Source organism: Patagioenas fasciata, chromosome 8, assembly GCF_037038585.1.
Source record: "Patagioenas fasciata isolate bPatFas1 chromosome 8, bPatFas1.hap1, whole genome shotgun sequence".
Lineage (NCBI taxonomy): Eukaryota > Metazoa > Chordata > Aves > Columbiformes > Columbidae > Patagioenas > Patagioenas fasciata.
The window spans coordinates 24,202,585-24,226,407 of NC_092527.1; positions in this window are offsets into that span (position 1 = coordinate 24,202,585).

Sequence of the window (23,823 nt, forward strand, 5' to 3'; positions counted from 1 at the left end):
TCGTTGTACCATCTGGTAATGATTTTCTGCAAACAGCAACATCATATGCTCTTGCTGGGAGTTTGTATGAACTACATGGCTCTTGCTGCTCCCCATTCAGGAAATACTTTCTCTTTGGTAAGATCAGTGGGCCAAAACTTGATGTTGACATTCAGCTCTTTTTTCATTGTGCACAAGTCTGACTAGCCACGGTAAGCATCCGCCTCAGCCAAGACAAAGTAAAGTTCAATCATCAGACCCTCTTAAGTTGCATCATAAAGGGCTGTCATTTTATATCAAGATTTTTTCATAAAGGGCTGTCATTCTATATCAAGATTCTTTCTAGCAGTTTTTCCTCAAACATAAAAGGATTATATGCAAATAGCTAATTGGATGAAATGTTCCCTGTGAAAAACCTGACATTTCAGGAGGTTGCCTAACCATGTTCCAGTTTGAGTTGTCCTTTCCCAGTGCAGGATATCAGGCTTAGTTTCCTGTCATCTCAGACTGGGCACTGAGTGAGTTGGAAGCACCATGGCTGTCCAAACCTTTCATTCTGTTCTGATCATCTCTGATACAAAAGCAGCATTCACATTGCAAAGTATAGCTGGTGATACAGCAAGTGAGGCTGAGGAGAGACAGAAAACTCACTTCCATGCCATGGGGACAGAGCACAATCATGAGGAGCCATGAGTAGAATGATCCATGTTCAGGCAAACAGAGGTAATTAACCCTTGGCTAGTCTAACCAAAGAACTTTGTGGGTCTTCTATCTCTAGACATATCAGCATATGATATCTCTCCTTTTTTAAAAAAAGTACTTTGCCACAATTCAGACCTCATGGATGAATCACAGGGTATCCCAGACGTTTGCTATACCGAGAGTCCACCCAGACTGACATAAAAATCCCTATGACCTTAAATGCAATAAATCAGGCCTTGTTTAACCTACACCTGTGTTATTTCCAGGGCCAAAGCCAAACCGCTTGCACAGCTTCAACACATTTGAACAGAGTTGTTTCTGCTTACATCATAGGCCTGCATCCCATTTCCACAGAATATCTGCTGGTTTTTTAACTTTTCTCAAACTTCTGAAAAACTTCCAGGCACCTTGAAGCTTTACTTCTTTCAACTGAATCAGTGACTAATGAATTCTGGCGAGAATCTCTCCATAAAACACCCAGGTTTCTCAATTGTGCTGAGCCATTTACACCCAAGAGTTTGTTTTAACACGGGACTTTTTCCCTCCTTCTTCAATTTCTCCTTCTTCTTCCTTTTATTTTTTTTTTTAATTTTTTTAGACAGAATTTTTTAAAAAGCAAGAAAGTCTTTGCTGATATTTGGTTACTTACCACATGCTGAGTTGAGTTTCCTGTTTAAAGAAGAGAAAGACTGTGTGAGTATGTATGTATGTGAGTCAATAGACTTAGAAGAGCCAATACCCAGGCATGAGATTTTTCTGAGCTATCTTGACCCAGCTAGCATCAAACACAGCTTGTGCACTGCAAGCAGCACTCGGCAGAGGTCCCAACAAATGCAAAACTATATCTTTAATTCATCTGGGGGATTTCCTGGAGCAAACCTTGGCATGGAAAGAGCAAGCTGCAATACAGCGAGAATGGTGATGTTTGAGGATTTAGCCAGAGATAGATGGCTTCAGTGGTGTGCAAGTTCTTCCCAAAGTTTGTCCCTGAAGTGGGGTACACAAGGTGTAATGAGAGAGTTACAGAGCATGAGAAAGGGTCAATTAATAGCAGATGGAGGGAAGATCCTGCTTTCAACAGGCCTCTGAGCCTCCAAAACTATATGGAAAGAGGAGGGAAAGAAGGGCTACAGGGAAAGCTACCCTACTCCTTGTAAGAGCTGCAGAAAAAGGAGCAGAGGAGAGAGGTGTGCCTAGAAAAACTAGATTTCCCAATATGCAATACATACAATACATGCACGACCCTGAAAAAGAGAGTCTCATGTGGAAGGAAAGAAAAATACCAGAACTACGATTCAACAGAGAAAATACTAAAAAAAAAAACCTTTCAGATCCAAAGGGTCACCATCCCTCACAATCTGATTGGGGGTATTGCAAAATCTGGTAATTTTTCAAAAGTCCAGCTTGTGAAATTCCAGGATTTGTGTGTGAACCTCATCCAGTATTTTCTCTCCACTTCATGGAGACTTCTCACCCCCATGCTTAGAAATTTAACTCACAAGTTACCTGTAGGCTCAGAAATCAGCTGCAAGGACAGAACACCCATGTCTCTACTGTTGTAAAACTGATTTTAAGCCAAGATCAAGACTTTGCAAGGCTCATTATTTAGCAGCAGTGGAAAATGGGAAACTGAACTTTGCTCCCCTTTGACAGTCATGGACTTGCATATCACTTTGACAAAACAAAACAAGCCTGAAAACAATACAATTAGGTAAAGCCTTTTCTATTAATGTCCCAGCGAGAAATCCTCTACAGCAGAAACAATGTACTAATCTCTGATCTGCCTCTAACTCTATAATATCACTCCAGGCACTATATTAAGCCTTATTGTTCCCTTCAGTAAAAGGCAGTTCTGAAACTATATTTCTGGGGACAGCTTCACACAATTAGAGACTGAATAGCTGTAAGCGTGACTTCTACAACTGGAGAGGAATGACGATTTGGTATGGCCCTTCCTAAAAGACAGAAGACATGAGGATAAAGGTCAAGTACTTTGAACCAAAGGCTGAGAAAGAAAACCAGCTTCTTGCTACTGTAGGCAATGATATCATCATGTCTGTTTTGTAGATCTGCTAAGCTTTGTCATCAATTAATGCAGGGTGTACGTAATAACTTGCATGCCATTTTCTTATGAGGTTCCAGTTTGCTTCATTTCTGTTATGATTGTAACTGTAGTTCAGAAAGAGGGTTAGAGAACAACAGGGACTAAAGAGTCCTTCCACGTTTTTAAATGAGCATTTGTTGTAAAGAGCAGGAGAAAGAGCAATATGAATACAATAAAAAAGGGGCTAGCCCTGTCACGTTCAGAGCCTTGCTGTGGCTTTCACAGCAGCCTACAGGTAGGCATATCACTCCCTAGATGCCTTAGTTTCCCCAGAAATAATTGTACCTCTATGGCAGGGATAGCATTGAATCTGGCTACTGCTTCCAACCTGCCATGTACATTTGAGGTACAGTTTAGTAAGTGATATTTACTACTCATAGGAAGGGCTGCATTAAAAAATGCAAAATAATTTTCAGATACATACAAGGCTATTGTCATCCCATACAGACTTCTCTAAAATCACCAAACATGTTCCATTTCTGAAGCTAATATAATTTAGTCAATCATCCTTCCTCAAAAGACACCAATCCTTTTCTGGTACTGACCACCAATCTGGTCTTGACTCTGGGCATGTGTATTCTACAGACTGCTCTAATCACAGCACTACTGGGTTTTGCACCTGTATTTTCAAACTAAAGGAAAAAAAGTCCTCTCCACTCTTTCATGGGATACTTGCCTTGGAGGAAGCACACTAGTACAAAGGAAAAGGCTCACAGATTTAAGGTTCATCACTTTCCTAATAACATATTCTAGTTTGGACCCCCTTTGGAGGTATTAGACACTGAGTATGGAGTTTTTGCAAGTAACGTGAGATTACAGATGCTTCCCTTGGTAGCAGGAAGTAACTTTTTCTTTTTTTCCATGGAGTGACTAGAAAGGTGACAAAGAGCCTTAAAATGTGCTGGAATTAACTACAGTCAGAGATCATTGAAGAAGGCCTTAAATTCTTAATCTCCAATGCAAATTGGTCCAGTGCTGCCCCTTCATCTGAAGAGATTTCTAATTTCTAATCAAAATGTGAAATCCATGGCTAAAGGAAAGCAAAAAGCTGCCAAAGTCTCAGCCAGTCCTGCATCTGCCTTTTTCCTGTAGGTTCATTCAAATCTCCCACAGAGTAATCAAAATATCACTATATAATGAAGCTTATAAAACTTTAATATAGGATTTATACTTTTTCATGTCTGTTATTTCCAAAGCTAGCCTCCAAACTTTGTCAATAGGCTTCCCCAAGGGTATGAGTAAGGATCTCAGCTGCATCTGATTTGACTACATCCTAATGAAAATGGTGAGTCGATCAGTATCGGATATATCTGAGCATTCTCCCAAAATTACATCTGACATTTACAAGGAAATAATGCTGTAAATTCAGCCTTAGGATCTAGTAGTCGCTTGTAAAGCAAGAATTGGCATTGGCAGGCTCATGTTTATCTAGAAATTTCAGGGAATATAAGAATTCCTTCAGCAGAAAAAATCTGTGCCTTCATTGGCAGTAAATTTTAAGCATCCAATATCAATCAGAACTGAAATGCAATGTAATTCAATCCTGTCCCTTGAGATCTGGCCAAAAAGGAAAACTTTCACAAGTTAAAGAGTAGATACTAACCCATCCTCCCTTACTGCATAATGCAACCCAGCTCACATATGGTTCTGCTTAGTGTTTATCAGACAACACAAACCCTTCCACAAGAGGGAAAGAAAGTCCTAGGGATGAACTAGGGCAGTAAAAGGGAGAACTGTGACAAACTGCATTGTGTCAAGGTGAACTCTTGGATGTAGAGGGCTTAGAAGTATAGTTCCTTTCTTGAGACAGCTGTCAGGCAAGGAGGATCAGGGTTTTTTCAGGGTTTTATAATGCAATGTCATTTCATTAAAACCACTCATCCCTAGGAAAGAGCTTTTTCTTGTAAAGTTTCCAGCTTGAAGTTTCTTCCTCCTCCAGATAGTTCAAACTTCTACTTTCCAAAGTAGCTTTTAATTTCCAAATTTAAGCTAATTATAGTGGCTGAAACTCTTTATAAATATGAAGAACTAAACCAAAACATTTGCAAATTGTCTAAACAAAGTGCTGCACTTGACCCCAACCTTACTGCTCTTTTCCAGATTTTCAGTTCACCAATATGTTTCAGATTTTGACTTTCCAGTCTCTGTCGGGACAAAAAGGTTTTTCCAGTACTTTGGAAATCTTCACAAAATGAGAAAATAATTTTCAACCTAGAATTAGTGCCAGTCCATAGCCCTTCTCCCTATATAATTTTCAGTTTTGCTCTAGTGTCAAGACTGTTAAAATATAAGAGGTTTGGCATTCAAGAGTGTTCAAAAACTGTAGCTGCTGTGGGAATAAAGGAAAGGGAACAAGAAGGGAGCTGGTGTCAGACAGATTACACCTCCTGTGAACCTCAGTCTTGCTTGCTTCAGTTTTCTCTACAACCTCAGTAAGTATCTCCTGGAGCCAATATGATAAATCTCCCCGGCCACCACTGCTCTAGTCTACACAACGTCCTGGTGACAGTTCCCTTTGTCTTCTGTGCTTGATTCCACATGGATCAGCCACCAAATTCAGATCTCAGTTAGGGTCAGCCTCGCCCACAGACTCATTACTTGCTCTGGGTCAGATCCATAACTTTAGTGCCAAGTCTTGCTCAGCCAAAACTTCCAACTGACTCCCAGAAGACCTGACTGCCAAGTATGTCTCTGCCATCACTCATGACTCTTGCAAAACATTCATGAACTTAGGAAAAATACTGGGTGACCTTTTGGATTTAGAGAAATTCTTCTTCAGAAGAGACTTTTCATTCATATCACCCTTGCCTCTCCAGCTGCAGCAGAACACCATGACTAGCCTCTCCAGCTAACAGGGGCCTGAGTGGGAGCAGGGGAGGATCATACAGCCACAAAAATCTGAACTACTTCTTAGGTCAGATTAGTGCTGCCTCTACCCCCCTCTCATTTTGCTGCACTGGCCAGTATAACAGGCTGGAGAGCAATCTTCCAGCTAGAGACACACAAAGCAAGGAAATCATGCAAAGGTGGTTACATCTCTGCCCAAGGAACTACTGCCTCTTGGAATCACAGACCAAGCTGGCAGAGGTGGAGATTCATCTGACCTGGCTGTAGCCATTTAGAATAAAGCATGTAACATATGTTGTGTTTTCTCTCTCAGCAGTCAAAAGAGAGGTAGCCTCAGGAGAGCAGAGTCTTCATCTCAAAAACGTCATCTCCTTGTCCACATGTAGTCATGTCTGGGAGACCAACAGACCCAGGGTTTTACACCACACCTCGACATCACAGTCTAGTGGGAAGAGAGGTGATGCCAAAGGTGCCTATGGTGCACTGGGCCAGGCTCCCTTGGCTCCACTCCTTTCACAGAATCAATCACGGAATCACAGAATGTTATAGATTGGAAGGGACCTCAAAAGATCATCCAGTCCAATCTCCTTGCTGGAGCAGGAACACTTAGATGAGGCCACACAGGAAGGTGTCCAGGCGGGATTTGAATCCCCTAGGCATACCAAGAGAAACCAGCCCAGAAGGGGAAACAAACCCATCTCCAAACCAAGGGCACCACTTGGCACAAAACCAGCCAGAGGAAGAGGTAGTGGTGGGCTGCACTCCCTGAAGGCACATGAAGCATGTGCACTCACTGCAAGCTGCACAGCCCAGCACAAAGCAGTGCCACCATGGCTCGGACTGCTCTCAGCAGACCAGATTGCTGACCTCTGAGCTGTCACGAGAAATATCTGCCACATCTCCTCACTTAGCATGACTTTTTCTTACATGCCCAGAGCTGAATGCCACATATGCAATGGGACAGGGTGGCAGTGCAGCCAACATGAGCTCTAGGAACCTTCTTGTGTGACCAGCTCCTCCAAGGCAGGCCACACTGCTCTACCAGTTAAGTGTGAGGGGAAACAGGCTGTTTGTTCTGGCATCTCATGCATCTCATTAAGCCAAAGAAGCAGTAGATACTGGAAGTGGCCTTTGTAGCTCCCTAGTGCCTCCATCTCATCCTCCCTAGTGCCTCTGCTTCTCACCCTCATCTTTGTAATGCCTGGAGCTGTGTCTTAGGCAGGCTGAATTGAATCTAAGCAGACTGATTTTCACTCCAGACATCTTAATACTACAGCAGATCTCAAGGCAATGAGTGACTGCGAGTGCTATGAAGTGCCAGTGTTCAGTTTTGAAGGAAAGACTTCTATGAGACCTGGGTGTGGAGAAGTATATGTTTCTCACAAGCATGGCCAACCCTACCATTCCAAAACCGTACATGAGATCCCCTGAAGAAGGCAGCTTAAAAATCACTGGATTTATCAGCATGACAGTAATCTTTCTGGGATTATTTTTATTTGCTTTCTGTTTTGGGGGATATTTAGATCATATTTATGTGTGTTTTTTTCTGCAACCATGAAACCTAAAAACCATGTTGAGATTTTTATTGCTCCCATGAATCCAGGAGCTGGAGGTTCACAGAATGTTCATGAGATTTACGGTAAAACTCGTGAACTAAGAATGTGTATGCTTGCATGAGAGAGGCTGTTGTGTTGTGCTAAGCAAGTTTAGTCTGTATGGCAATCTATGAAGGGAAGCATGTGAGAAGGATGTTGTAAGTTAGTATGATGTGTCTGCAGGAGAGATGATGGGTACATAGGGGATTGTTGTATTTAGGACCATAAGTACATCTCTGGCAAGCATGCTTTCTGAAAAGTGCCTGGTACTTTTTTTTTGCAGAGTGCAGAAGTGCACAAATATTATTTGCTAGTGATTTGCTGACTGCATAAGAGAGGTGTTAGAGAACACAGAAACACAAACAGGTATTTTAAGGCTACTTAGACTAAGCTGTGACCAAGAACAGACATAAACAGAATTGGCCTTTGGGTTAATCCAGACATAGACTTCTCTCCCAGCACAAACTCACTGTAGGACTGCATGGGCTCCCTGAATCCAAATCATGGAGAGGATTCAGTGTAGTTGAATCACATAGTGCTGTCTGTTGGTGAATGATCTCTTAAAGCTAGAAGGTAAAATACCAGAATCAGCTATTTTTGGCTGTTCTGCATCCTATTAGTCCTCAATGCTGGCAAACCCACGGCTTCCTCTAGCACTCCCACCTGCTAACAGGGACTCTGAGATATGAATTCAAGGTACCTACAGTCTTACAGTATCTGACTCCAAGATCTGCCAATACACAAGCCACCCTGTCCCCCACATCCTCCTCATTTCAGGAGCTCACACGTGCTGTGTGTGCCACACAAGCACACCCCTCACAATAGCGCACTGTTTATCTGCAGGGGCAAATCCTGTCACAGCCTCACCGAGCTCCCAGAGCCGCTGCGGCTGGAGCCAGCATTGTGCTGCTGCTCAAGGCATGGGACAGCAGCCAGGACTGCCATGTCTGGCATGCCTGTGAGCCCCAGAGACACAATGCTATGGAGGCAGCACCGGGGTATCAGCTGCACTGCGTCCCCGCTGGCCTGCGTAGCCCCATGGGCATCTGCAGCGGTGATACAAATGGAAACATTTGGCATTTGTAACTTATTGTAATCCTCTAAAGACCACTCCGTCTTTAAAGTGAAACTGCCTGTTCAAGCCCTTGAGCCAGGTATCTGGTTACTCTTATCACTGGGACATAACTACCATGCTATTATCAGCCATTAAATTGTCTGATGATTTTTTAATATGCCGCCAAAACAATTGACCTGGTGACATTTCGCCTGCAGTGAATACCACAGGCAAAAACCTCCAGGAGACCCCCAAGAAACCCAGCACTCAGTAAATTGTCCCACTCTGGTTTTCTGGGCTGGCTCTACAGTTTAAATGCTCAATCATGTCAGGATTTAACTCTTTGGAAGACCTGTTCTCAGAAATGCCTGATCCATCTTCCTATCAAGATACAGTACTTGATCACTGATCATTTGTTTTCTCAGTTTTCTGTCTGAGGACCAGCAGCTCAATGGGAAGTTAAGTCCCAATTGTTTTTCAATACCTATTACTTCACTTGGTGAACTCAGATTTCTCAATTAGCTTTCTTGGAGGTTTTCACTGGGAGCACATAGAAGTGACCACCAGGAACATAAAATAGTGCAGACTTTCTCATCACCCACTCAAGATTTAGTACTCTTTTAGGCACACAGTAAAATGGACTATGTTGTTAATTAATCACCTGATTAAGGTTATGGGCTTGCAGATCTCATTTTTTCTACTGAGCCATGGTTTCTTTCACTGCCTGTCAACATAGCCATACTTGGACCCTTGCCCACTGTATGCACAGCACAGTTCTCTTCATGGGCATTTCTCTAGTGATCATCAGGGGAACAGCAGCCTCAGGACCTGGTGACCTGGAGGACTACATGGAGATCTTAGCTTCCACATGACGAAATGATAGTGATAACTTAGAAATGTGCTCACAAATACAGTAAGACAAATATTAGAAGAAATAAGACTTTTGTATATGCACAATACTGGGAAGGTTCATCAAGTCATCATATGGAGCTTGCAGGGCTGGATGGTGAAAAATAACCATGTTTTTTTTCTACTACCTCTCTCATCCTAATGTTCACTTCTGACCTTGCGCTGGGAGCTGAAGTAGATGGCATAAAGAACATGAAATTCTGCTTTAGAGGTGAGCTTCATGGTGATGCAGGCAGAGCCGTGGAACGAGGGCTTGGCAGAGCTGCAAGCAGAGTTGTTCTGGTCCAGTTTAGCTTTGCCCATCAGGTTCAGAGCCAAATTTTGCCTTCTCAAAATTACAGGGGTGGCTTGTGCCAAAGACAGGGAGGAAGATCTATATGAAGAAGTAATCTTCCAGTGAGTTACTGCTTCAGTGATTCAGTCACATTACTGGTGAGCATGGAATGACTCTCAAGTGACTCCCTTAAACTGATGGGCAGATGTTTTTCAGCATCAAAAAAATTTCAATTACAGCAAAATTCCAGTCATGACCCTTTCCACATGTATTTTAGCTCCTGTATAAATCCTTTTGGCAGCATCAGAAGGGAGGAAAAGACTCTTCGGTCAAACAGTTTAAAACTTATTGTTTTTTTAAATAAATACTTGATAACATCTATTTAACACAAGCTCTATGTGAATACATGTATAAGGAAAAAAAATCTGTGTGAGAGAGATATAAGACTACAACTAAAGCTGGTTTGCAAATTCCCGACTAAACAAAGTTTCATCAGTAAACACTGCTTCCTTGAACGTTTGGTCTGAAGCATCTCACGTTTTATCAAGTTTTGCTGAAGTTGAGACAAAGTTAACTTACGAGACTGACAATGAAAGAGAATTTTTTATTTGTCAACATATCTCAGTATCCATATCTGCACTTCTTAAATATCATTTCAAGCACTGACCGTGGTTGTTTGTGCATGCATACATGTGTGCTTCACTTTCTTTTCTATCTGAGTCATTAACTGGAGTAAGTCAGCTCATGTGTAAAACATCTGTTTTTCAGTAAAGTCCTGCTTTTCTTCGGCTTAACAGCTGAATTGATTGAGGCATGACACTGTTGCTGAGTTGTTCACAACCAGTGTGACACGGGCAGAACAGCAGCCTGGACTCCTTTTCAACCATGGTTGCTTTCTTTCTGGTGCCAACTCAGAAAAATTAGCATCTTGAATGATTGATGGCATGCAATCAGCTGCTGCCAGGACTATTACCATCTCTAATTCAATGAGGGAGGAGGTGACCCAGTCTTGTTTATACTATTGAAATCTGTCTGGAGGGCTTTGGCTAGGCTGCGAAGGCTCAGTTCAGTCTACTTGGGGATTTATGTCAGCATTTCACACATTCTGGGAAACTTCACTTGCCTTGTAGACAGTGCCTGTAGCTCTAGAAGTTAACCTGGTTTATAGAGTATCTATGACAACCAAATCATTATTCAAGGTGGTTTCCATCTCAACTCTAGTTTATGACTAGTGTTTATTTTTTCTAGAGCACCATAGGTGCACACAGCACGCTTTATGGCCATGCACAACATGGAATCTGGGGCTCAAATCCTGCAACTAGGTCTGTTGCTAGGAGGTCCAGCAACTGGGTTTTGTCTGGGAGGGCTCTGCTGGAGTATCAGCGTTTGGGTCTCTGCATCTTGAGGCAGAATCAGAGAGAACACTAGGCAATACACAGATAAGTGAGGGTCAGGGTAGAGGGAGGCTGAGATGAGAAATCCTGGAGTGCAAAACATTTTGGTAATAGGTGGTTTCGGGTATTACTCTCGTGGTGGTAGTGTTCCTATTAAGAGAAATCTTCATTAATTATTTTTTTAGTTGTACTAATGCAATGCAGCCCACTCAACATCTGGACTTGCCTTGTTTGTCCCTGTCTCTTGCCACAGATGATAAAAGACACAGAGGCAACAAAGATGATACTTTGTTAGCTCAAGTGTCTATATTTGGGCTAATGGATGTGGGATGTATGGGATGTAGCACTGAGCAGCCTGGAGAAAGAAAGGATTCCTTTGAGAAAAAAAATCAGTACAACTACAGGTGATACAAATGCACACAGAAAAATGGGTAGCTGGCACAAACAGGCAGGTCGTTCCCAGGATCTGTGAGAAAGATAGGAAGAGATCTCAGCACACCAATATTTAATCTTATCAGTTAGTCAATGCGCATCAACCAAACTTGACCAGTGCAATCCAGGGCTTCTTGATTCAATAACATTATTGCAATTTTTTTTCTTTTTTTGCTCAGGTTAACCAGCAGCCCTGCTTTGGCTAAATTTGAACCATACTTCTCAATATAAATATGAGCTAGCTGTCCTATAATAGCAATGCCTTTAACTTTTCAGGAAGAGTGAGGCAGCTGCCATCTGGTCATCTCTCTTTCAAAATGCACATGCTTAGGAGAGGAAGCAGGAAGACTAGGTGACGTATGACAATGCTGAAGCCCAGAAGTACTGGTGACCTCAGTGCTTTAAGATCTGGTTTTGTCCTACATCTGTTCTGTTGCTGTCCCTTGCTCATGGGGTTAGCAGCGACATGCACGGTCACTAGCAGACTACAGGTCCTCCTCCTACTCATTTGACATTAATGAAATCACAAGCAGATACAGCTGTACCAGTCACTGCCCTGCTTCAACAATGTTTACAAAGCTGTTAACTTGCTGGGCTCCCAGTTCAGTGCCAAGTAGAGGAAAAGCCTTCGAGGTTGCATTTACTATTTTGCCTCCTTGAATAATGTTATGTCTGCTGGCTGGAAGCTGGATACCAGTGCAGACAGAACCAATTAGCCAAGCCCTCCCATACTGGACACACAAGTACCTGCATGCTACCGTAGCTAAATGACATTTGACCTCGGAGTCTTATCTTCCACAGACAGCAACTTTATTAAGAACAGTTCAAGGAAATCCCTCTCCTCAAGCTGTGCTTTACTAAGTTGTCCTCTGCTCAGTCACTCCTGACAAATACTGGATTGCTAACGAGGCCTTGGACATACGCACAAAACCACTACAGCGGATTTTACTGGCATACCCAATCTTCTGTGCTGTTGCTTATTGCCAACTTTCAGCACAGTGTCATGGGATGTTTATGTAAAAAGCTTAAATATTCATCTCTCTGGACGTTCATTTGCACTGCAACATCTCAGACTTGGACTCTACCTTTTTTTAATACATTCTGAGGGATTTGCAGTATATGAACCAACACAGAGTGGTTTATGAGAAGCTTCCTGTGGCAGCATGTGCAGCCAAAGTTTCCGAAGCATGGGACTTCATGTGGACGGTACAAGTTTTGCTTCTTGAAGCATTTTTTGGTGTTGTTGCTGTTCACAGACTTCTTAGCCTAGACTTACATGGTATTTTACATCTGAGAGAAATCAAATTCCTGAAATCAAACAAGACAGTTTCATGGGGGGGAAACACAACTATGTAGTTCCGATATGATTGATGACTATGACATTAGCAGAAAGCTCAGGAGCTGCACACCTGAGTCATGTTTAAAAAGGCCCAAATATGCATGCCTCTGCCCACATGTAATAACTACAGCCTTCTTCACAGTTGAGACTGCGAATAGCACAGTCAAAGCCTCACAGACTGTTCAAGGCAGAAAATTAACCTTGGAGTCTTGGAGTACAGGTCCAGCCTCCTTTGACTGCTGCCTCAAGAAGCTTCACCTGCAGATAAGGATATGCACTCTCTGTATGTACAGCCGACAATGGGTTTGCTGTACTGTAATAGATTACAAAAGAGACACTGGTAAAAGGCACCTGAGGCTGAATCTTAAGGGATACAAGATCTGGTGTTAAGTCTCTACAACAATGCCTGAAGTAGAACACCACTGTCCTTTAAGTTGAAATGCCATCTGTCTTCTGGTTGTTCTACTAGGACGCTCCAATCCAACCAGCCACCTGTTTCTAAGGTCATCTTTGTCTATAAGTTCATGTAACTCTCCTTACAAAAAGTGAATGTATATTCTAAAAAGAGAGAAGGAGCAGCACTTTTCAAACAATACTATTTCAGTATTGTTTCCTGCTACGAGCAGATTACCTTAGAAATATAGCAATAGGAAATATCCATCATGAACTGTCATTTCAGCTGTACTATAGATTCATAGTTTATATCAAGTTCCTCAAACCTTGTGGGCATTTTCAAGTGACAACTCTCTCCCCTCAAACCAGAGCTGAGTAAAATTGGATCAGTTTATAGATCCAGGTCAAAACTGTAAGAAATTCTCTCTTTTGACCTCAAAGCAGTTGATTTTGAGTACACTTAACCCTCAGACCCTGGATATGTGAATCAAACCAAAATAAAGCATTTATAACAGAAACCCTTTCGCCATAAGTCTGCTCAGCTTTTCTTGGGAACTGAGGGAAAGACAGTTGGAAAGTTGTTGTTCATTTAGCTTTGAAGTAAGAGCACAAGTTGTTTAGGATCAGCAATGCTAGAGAAGCAGGATGGCACAATGCTTTACTAATCAGTCTGAGATCCACGACATGTGCCTGCATTTCCCACATGTAAAACTACATAATGTGTTTTCAACCAGTTCTTTAGATACTAAAGAGTTTACAAATGGGGTGTATTCTGACTACGAAACTTGCCACTGATGAAGGAATATTTCAACCCTGATTAAAATCAGTAGGTGCTACAAAGGCAGAAATAGTAACAATCAAAATGGGAACTGAGTACTCCATGAAAATGTCATAACCTCTCTCTTCATTCATCCGAAGTTTTCAGTTTAGAATATTAAGTCTCTGAAAACAGAATGTGCAGAAGCAACATTGCTAATAAAAAGACTAATTTGACATCCAAGACTCGATGTTCAGGAGAAAGAAAATCACTATGGAAGTTTTTTTTTACACACATTTGGATGAATACCTTGTACTCTGCTTTCTGTTGCTAATTAATTACAACATTTAAATCAGCTAGAAATTTTAAAAGTAGGTACATTTAATGGGATTGTTTTGCCTACCCTGGCTCAGAATAGAGCAAGAGGACTGGAAGAAGGGCTCAGGTATCATTCTGGCTTACATGTGTCTCAGGTTCTTTTTCGCAGAAGGGCTTTGAAGCTCCTAGAATATCTACGATTTAATACATAAGACAAGATGAGCCTCACTCACTACAGAAAAGCATCATTACGAGTGTTTTCTGTCTTTAGATCTAAGAGTCCTTTCCACAGGTTCTGGGACTTTGTCCTATTGAGTTTTCAGCAGCTCTTTGGAAGCCTAGGAACAGAAGATATCTCTAGCCGCCACTGTCCCCAACAGAAAGATCTTCTCCTTTCAAGACTACAGCTGCCATGTGAGAGAAAAAGTCTCCAGTGAGACCCACAACTCCATAGGAAACCTCAGCCTCAGAGAGAGCTCTCTTAGGTCAATAGCAACATGGATGCAGGCAGTGGGAACCTGACCCTGTGTTATGGGAGCATCCTGTTACCCCTGGCGACTTGAGTAGAGTAAGCAAGCTGCCCTGGGTATCCAACAGCACACAGATAGAGGCCACTTACTTGAGGGGCTGCCTTTCTAACTGGCTGTATCCTTTGCAAACCTAGTATCTTTGGTCCTGAGAATCAGCCTCCCTTTTGGCCTCTGCCTTGTTGGAGAGATCACCTCCAGACCTCATATCTCTGATAGACAAAAAAAGGGACCTGAAAGACTCAATGGATTGGAATATATACATAAAAAGTATTTATAAAAAAAAAAAAAAAGTTGCAAAACTCAAATGTTGCATGTGAAAAGTAGCTAAACTCTACATTGACCAGTTCAGCGTGCCATGAAACCTCTGGCAGCTCCTTCCAATGAAGACGGACCTTTCATTGCCATTTCCTGCACTTTCTCTTCTTCTCTGAGGAAAAAAGAAAGAATCATTGGGCTTCCCTGGCTATTCAGCTCCCTACAAGTCTCAGCAGTGAGCTCCTTTGGCTGTAGATGGGACACGGCTCTTCTATTTCTCAGAGCACGAGTCTCCTCATCATATGCTGAATGTGAAGCAGGCCTGTTGCACTAATAAATGAGCCAAAACTACAAGTTACACTCATAGACATGAAAGTCATGCTGTATCAATAAAAAAGGTAATTTCACTAGGTAATCTTCCTACTTTTTTCTTCTCCATTGTTTACAGCCTGGCAGAAATTATGCAAAGAAAGGCGATGCTTCCCTTTCAATAACTTACCTTATTGAGATTACTGTTCCTTAAGCACCATAATACCTCTATGTGGACATTTTCCCTCCAATCAGTAGCACACTCCTTATCAGCCTGCTCTTGTAAACAACAAAGCAATACACTGAATTCACTCTCAAAGTAACTAAGTTCTTTCCTTTCCTGAAAATATGTATATACCCGTGAAGATCAACAACCTGGGTTGATTAGCTGTGACTGGGCAGAGAAGTTACCTGAGTTTTTTTAGTCTGACTTTTTTTACTGGTTAATACAAATTCTACATACGCTGATTTCTCATGGAGAGCAAGATATGCATTTGCAGGTGGTTTGCAGAGCACACACCAGTCAAAATTGTCCTGTTAAAAGCTTCTTGAAAGTTGAAAGCACCCAGCTGCTCTCAGATAATCAAACAGTATTTAGCAAAACAAAAGCCCTGCAAAGCGACTGGTACAACCAACATCCCCATCCTCACAATTGCCTAGAAGCAACCAGCTTGTAGGGGACTCATACATGCTAAGTATGCTCAATACAGTACAACTCAGAAAGTAGCTCAATACAATACTGACTCAGAAAGCTTGTCTTCATCAGTGCTCCCTGTGCTCTTCTCGTGCGGCAGCTCTTAAATCTCTTTGATCAAAAGAGCTGACTGAATTCTGTTTCTCAATGAAAAATAGCTGGTATTGGATGGAAATTTAACAGAGATTGGTCCTTGTCTCTCTTTTTGTGTAAGAGGACACTATTCTGGATCACAGTGTTAAGATCTAAAGATTAGAATGCTCAAACCCAGTGTGGTTTGTGTGGGAGCACCTTAAAATTTGTGTGGGGTATCACATAAAAGTTTGCTTTAATGTGCCATGCCAAAAACAGAGTTAAAAATCAGGCAAGTTGTATGGGAATGATGGTAAAGAAATGCTCCAAACTATACTTTTCTTTCAAAGCCACCCTACCCTGGGGCTGGGCAACCCTATGGCTCCCACACCCGCGTAAAATCTGCCACTGGAGACAGAAGCTCAGTTCTCACTGAAGTCAGCAAGGACTTCTACAACCCTTCAGAACCAGCACATGCCCATCGCCCGTCCCTCCCCTCAACCAGGTACACCATGCAGAGCACCCTTGAAGTGAACGGGAGTTTTGCCAAATTAAGATCTGTAGGTTCAAGCCCTGCAAGCTATCAATAATTAGCCTTAAAAATATCCGCACAACAAAATTCACTGCCAATGGACTTGTAAATGCACGTGGTAAAAATAATTCTCTTGCTGCCTGTAAAATGTGTTTCTTATTACAGATCTCTCCTGACCCCAAGAGTGCCCACACTGTGTTTCTCTCTGCCTCTCACACACGCATGCGCACGTGTGCACACATACTCTGTTCATTTCTGGCAGTTGCAGCAGTAACAGCAGTTGTAGACATTTAGAGTATTTATTCATCCCCCATATGCTGGAGAAGTCTTTGGGGTTTCAAACTAAGATCCTTTGCTCTCATAGAGAGAAGAAGAAATATATTAAAAAGAATGTTAGAAATTTGGCAAATATCACATCACAACATCAATCCAGACCCTCATCAGAGCTAAGCAAACAACAATGTGCAGATTTTATTAAAAGTACAAGAACAAAAAAAACTGTTTCCCACAACTGAGGAACCTAATGCCAAGAATAAGCAAGGCTGAACTCTGGCTTTGCCTGCGGTAATGAGCTGTTCCTCCCTTGGCGAACTGCAGATGACTGTTTGCTTCACCCTGCATTGCACTCCTTTCGCTGAGAGTTGCCAGTGAAAAAAGAGATTGCTCTGACCAAAAAAGAAAACATTTTCTTCAGTAGCCAATGAATCCTGATCCCTCCTCTGCCCCATCTTGACATGTTCTCTAAAGCAAAAATAACATTTCTATGGATGAATGCTTTTCCATGCAAGGTGTCTTCTGTTCAGTTTCCTACTACACAATGGCTGTTTGGTTTCCACAAAGACAAAGCATTGCTTGATCTTAATTTTAACCAGTTCTGATCAGAACTAAAGGCAATTTATCAGCACAACTGGACACAGAAAAAGCACATGTAAGTGACCGTGTTCTGGGTGCAGCAAGAACCACAGCCATCAGCACCACAGCTCAAAGCACTTTTTGAGGAGAAGTAAAATTGTTTTTGCTGTCATTTGCATTGTAATCACTGAGATCAGGCATAAGAGGGAGACGTGGTCACATAAGAGGGCAATTCAGAGTTTAATTCCATTCTATTCTTAACTGAGGATAGCATGAGTTCAGAATTTCCCCAAATGAAAATATGGAATAACTATTGGTTCCACCGAGGCTTCTTTGATTTATGCAGATTGAAACTAAACACTGTCTGGCCTTTGGGGCTTTAGCTTTTTAAAAGGACTTACTAGAGGGGTAGAATGCAGCACAAGAGAATTAAAAAACAAAAGCAAAACCAAAAATACTCAATTTCCCTGCTCTGGATACCTTCAGCCCAAACAAGTTCTGGGATTGATGCTGAAGTCACAGAGGAAGCTTTCAGACCTGTGCTCTGCAAGAAGCCAGATTAGGAGATCACAGTGTTTCCTTCTGGCTTTAACACCTCAAATCTATGAGATGAAACTATATAAACCAACATAAACTTTTTTTTTTGAAAAATCCTTTGTGTAGTTCCTCTGTTTTCCTTTCTATTTCCAATTCATTCCCTTTGTCTCTGCTATACTTTTTTTTTTGCATGAAATTAAATGTTCCTCAGCTCATGAAAGAAATACCACTCAGGCAAGACTCTGGCTAATAATTCCCAGTAGAACTCCTTGGTGGATAGTACTTATTTATCAAATTTGGCATTGATTTGCAATTTTGACACTTGCAGCAATATGATCTCTGCAGAAACAGCCACCTTTACATTGTCTTCAGAGCTGGAGGGTGTTTAGAATCATTCTTCAGATGCAGTAAACCAAGCTCCCCCACATGAGGATTTTACATAGAGCTTTGACTGCAAGTTTGCATCAGTTATATTAAACTTGAACATTTTTCAAGCAGACAAGTTTAAATTCCAGTGGAGCCAAAACATTTTCAGCCGTATAACAACCAGCTTTTAGAGCTAATAAATGTCATTTTCCTCCTTTCTACAGCATGTCACTAGATTCCCCCAGCACAAAATGAAACTGTTCCTAAAGAATGCTAACAGAGACACACAATACATTTTACCTCTTTGGACTCCTAGAGTTGTGCAGCAAGGGTAATTTGGGGGTACATTCCAATTTCTGGTGCTTATAATTTTTCTTTGTCCTCAAGAACAGTTGTCTCTCTGATGAGGTCAAAATGGTGACTGGGATGGAGGGACTCCTGAGTGCAGATCTCACTTCCATCATAGATGGGGCTGACAATTCTAGACAGGTTACCAGGCTCCTAAAGGCCAAAATCAAAGAGGGAGTCTACAATGTTGTAACATCTACTACCAGTGGCTACTTTCAGTTCCTTCTGTTATTCCACACACAATTCCTCCAGCTTTGTCCAGACTTGGGCTCACTTCCTACCATGTAAATATATGACACACCTTTACAGAATCAACCGAGCATGGTTAAACCAAGGTAGTGCCTATAATGGCATATGACCTTCAACTCCATCTGGCTGTCTGCTGGCATCCCTTCTCCTACATGTATGTATGGAGTCCCACATGCCAATAGTTCACACCAAGCACAGAACAAAAACAACTAGCAAGATGATGAAAAAAAGCTGTAAATTAGGAGACCTACTCTGACAAATGCATGCCAAAGTAGATCCTAAACTTCACTGGCTGGGAATAAACAGATCTATGAGAAAATTAATATAAAGGAATCTAAATCAGAATATTGCACTTCTCTACTGGATGTAGTAAAAATTTATTTCCCAATTTACTGTCTGCAGCCTGAGCTAATAAGACCATATTACCTCACAGTGAATTGATTAGCTTGGCTGAGTTTGAACCCATGCCCCACAGGCCCTCTTGGTGAGCTCCCAAGAGTGTTGCCCCAGATGTACTATCCAGTGTAACCCTATTAATGGAGAGTACACTATAGTATATCAGAACAAGGCACTAAATGGAAATGAAAAATCTGTCTGTATCTACTAAATGCATGCAAGCCAATTCCGATAAGACTATATAAGCTTCCAGGTATAAATTCCCAGGAAAAATATACTACATTTTCTGAAACATTAATGATTCAAATCTTCCAGGCTTAGTTACTTTCCCAAAATCACTTGAAAGTTTAACTAAAATGTTAAGCAGCTTCTAGAGCACAAGCATAATGAAAGTCTTTCCTAAACTTATTTTAGTTATTAAAATAGAGGAGGAACAGCAGATATTTTATTGAGCTAAAGGCAGTAAAATTTTGCACCAAAACAACAAAAAGGATTAAAGCTCTTCCTTGGACATGTGTACCACAGATCCTACATTTCTTGTCCTCTCCTCCAGTCAGGCCTTGAGACAGACAGGAAAAACAAAGTAAAAATAGTCATATTGATAAAGCCACAAAGCATAATTGTTTATGGGCATGTAGCCAGTATCCACCTGCCATAACCTGTAACCACACTGTGCTCCCAGATACGAATGTGAAGCATGATCTGGTACAGTGCATGTCGCAGACAGTTTTGGGGACAAACAAAATCCAGCATTTTTGCTCCTGTTTAAATCTTCAAATAAAAGAACTCAGTTCCAAACTGGGGACATGGCTCTTTGTCCTGGCAGCTGGAGAACTGTTTGGGCTCACTGAGGAATTTAAGACCACGTGAAGGTAATAGGCAACATGAACAACCCTGGGACTTTGCCTGGACGCAGATGCTGATTCATCCCTTGGCAATGATTGTCCATGGAGCCTATAAGCAGCAGGGAAGCAGGGTAAGCAACACAGGGAGAATTATAAATACTTAAACATTCTACAGAGTTAGCCAGAGGATGTGAGTTATATTGATCTTGATGTCATGGACTTCTAATTAGCCATTTCACATGTCACAGTGAGAGCTATGAACTCAGGCAGACATATATTCACAACAATATTTTATTACACATCTTATGATTTTGCCCTGAGGGGGAAAGGAATTTCAGTGCAATTTCAGAACCACAGTGTACACATACATAACACTGCCTTTGTGTCACCTCCTGATACTGCTGTATCACCTTTCTACTGAGGGAGAGAAGCTCCTTTCAGAAACCACAACAAAACCACAACAGTCACTCTGAGACATAAGCAAGAGTTAAGATGAACGTGTGATGGAGGCAATTGGACAGTACAGAAAAAAAGTGGTTCTTAAAAGTGGTTCAAGAGCCATTTTAGCCCATGATCAAAGATTTCTAAGTATGGAGAAATCTCAGACTCATCATTTCCTACTGAATTTATGCATGAGTTTTCTTCAAGTGCTTTAACGGCCTGGTTCCCATTGGGACTGGAGTAGAGAGAGGTTAACATTCCATATTTATGATATCTCAAATGTGAGTTTTGCAACACTGAGACACAGAACAATCTTTAGTTCAAGAGTTCCATGTCCTAGTCCACTAAAGTAGTCTCACTTTCTTTCTGACCCTTACATTAGAGATATGTAAACAAGTACAGCACGACAGCTGTGACTGTTGCTTGTTTCCATCAAACCTTTTTCTTTGGAAATTTGCAATTAAAAATATTTTTAGAAAATGTCTCATCTTTTACTATGTTTTTCTTTCAAAGGCTTATAATTCAACAAATTTCAAATGTTTGTCAAAATGTATTGATTGGAGAAGTTGGCAGAAAGAGGAGGCAGGTAGTAACTGGTGGTCCTGGGGGAGGGAAGCTATTTTCTGCCAAAAAATGTTCAACTTTCAGAAACAAATGTATTTTGAGTTTTCAGAGTTTGAGGCAGATTTGTGAAAAGAAACCAAAAGTTTCCGTGGAGGGAAAGAGACACACTTTATTTACTAGCTCTACACGATTCATCAGATCAGTTGTTTGTTAGATGAAGCAGCAGCCTGAAGTTCACTGTTCTATTAATTAGCCAAAGTAATGGGAGAAGGCTGATCTAAATGAAGCACTAACATGGAAAATCAAAACTATATTTGAAGAAGGTCAGAGCACTGTACATGAAAAGGGTGTTATAGCAAAAGAAAAGGTCATTGAGGAGATCTTCAATTTGGTAGAATACTAAGGTATTATTGAGCAGGCATCATGGCAGTGGACTGGGTCGACAGATAACTCACATTGAGAAGCTCAACTCATGCAGCATCCACACAAGCCAATAAATCCTGCCAACAGTTTACATAACCATTAGTTTTGGGGCAGCCACACAGAGGAACAGTCACCCTGCTTGCAGGTCAGAGTTCGACAGACTTCATGATAGACAGCATCTCTGAACCACTGTATTATCTAGAGTACTTTCCCATTCTTTGGAAATACTTAGTCTTTTCTCCCTTTCCGTCTTGTTAAGATTAAAGATCTGTCTTTACACATTCTGATCCCTCAGATAACCAAGCAGGTAATACAACATCTATAATATTTGACTGAAATGCTAGCTGATCACTTTTGAGTCAAATGCATGGAAGAATTTCAGTGAGAAGAGGCACCTTAGTCAAGTCTGGAGTGGAACATATCCTAAGAGGAGAGGGGGGTCCAGAACCTGACTCTGAATCTCTGAGATCCTACAAACAAAATTCTGTTCTCTAGGAAAAAGACAATTTCTAAGAAAACTTCATTTCAGATTTCCCCATCAAGAAATAACAGCTTCCCTGTAGGAAAATTATAAAAGGTTTGCCACAGGGGGAAGGGTAAGAAAACAGAGACTCACTTTGTTCTCCCTTCTCTGACTATCCTTGAGTTTTTGTCAGTTGAAAACCAACTAATTCTTTTTTGTTGGAATTCTTGCCAATTGGAACAGACCGGTGGAACTATGTGGAAGCGTTACTTTCTGAGTAGAAATAACATTTCCACATGGAAATGAAATTATCTCAAAAAAAAGCTGTTCAAGCTAAATAAAAGCTGCAATTATGCCTTATTTCATTCTGGTGAAAAATTTTCATTTTTGACAAAGAGCTTTTACTTTCATTTAAAAGGTTTTCTAAGCAGCTCTGCCTACAGAAAATGTTTTAAAGATCTGTTTCACAAATCAGCACGAGCCTTGCTAGGGCTCATCAGTGAGGCATGCATTACTTTGTCCAAAGCTATTACCCTCACCCTAAGCTTTCTGCCTCAGCTCTCAAGCTGATCAATTTGCAACCGCCTCGTTTCATACTTGAATGCCTCATTTACACCAATGAAAACATGTGAGAGCCATTTGTGTTGGCTCATGTCATATTCTGCTCGGCACAAAAGAACCAAAGGCAATTTTGCCATAGGCGTAACTGGCCAGTGTGCCTACAAGATACCACAGGAGCTCCTGCCTGTGCTATTTCCAGCCCCACATGCTCCTGCTGCTCTGGCTGGGAAGACCAGGCTTCCTGGTGGGGCTGCTTTGCTCTGAAAGTTTTGGTGTCTCCAGCAGGAGATCAGAGACAGATCAAACACACAGGATCCTCCCGCTGAACAGAGAAGGGGCCAGGAAGCACCAAAAAGTCACTCCTCTGTAATGATTTGGGTGGGAAAGAGACTCTGCGTACTTTCTCTGCAGTTATAAAAAGTCAGAAGCACAAAACGTAAAAGATATAAATGGAGTGGTTCACGTGACAACAGCCAGAGCTTAGGTTAAGTGCTGAATTCTCAGTGCAGAAAAAATGCCAGTCTTTATGAGGAATAACTGCCTCAGCCTAAGACCAGATGCTACCCAAAGAAATCCATGGCAGTGCTCTAGCAGTGCAAAACCGGCCCCAAACTGTTAAGGGAGGTGTTCTTTACTATCTAGGAGTCAGTAGCAGAGCTCAGAGGCTCTGCCTAAGATCCCTTAATTAATCCACCTACACCCACAGGTCACACAAAAGGCTTAGCTTTACAGATCTCAACTTCTAGCCGTGTCGGAGACTGGGCTCGAAGCAGAGGGTAGGAAGAACGTGAAATCAGATGGAGTGCTCCGAAAAATAGCTGCTCTCCATACCTCTGATGAATGGACAGATCAGTATCTTTTTTTCTCTGGTGAAAGAAATCATTCCTCAGTCAAGACAGGGATTGTAAACTTTGCTTAATTTGGCTCCTGCTTAAGGTCATGCCACCATTCATTACCTTCCTCTCCTCTCTGCTCTGATATTTGCAAGCCCTCAAGCCTTCCTCTGTGACAGGGCTGGAAAGGAAGACACTCCACTGCAGCCCGAAACAGCTTCACACACTAGGCTTTGTCCATCTTGGGTTGCCCTTTGGCACAAGAAGTCACATTACAATTGTCTCCTAGTTGGGAGAAATATGCAGGAAACACCTAAAGAAAATACCAGATTCTTTTTTCTTTTTCTTTTCAAGGAGTACAGGGAGGAGGAGGACTGTGAAATTCCCCGGTCAGACTAGTTGGAAATCACTTCAATATGCAAAAGAGATACAAGCCTGGCCCTATTTTGAGCAATT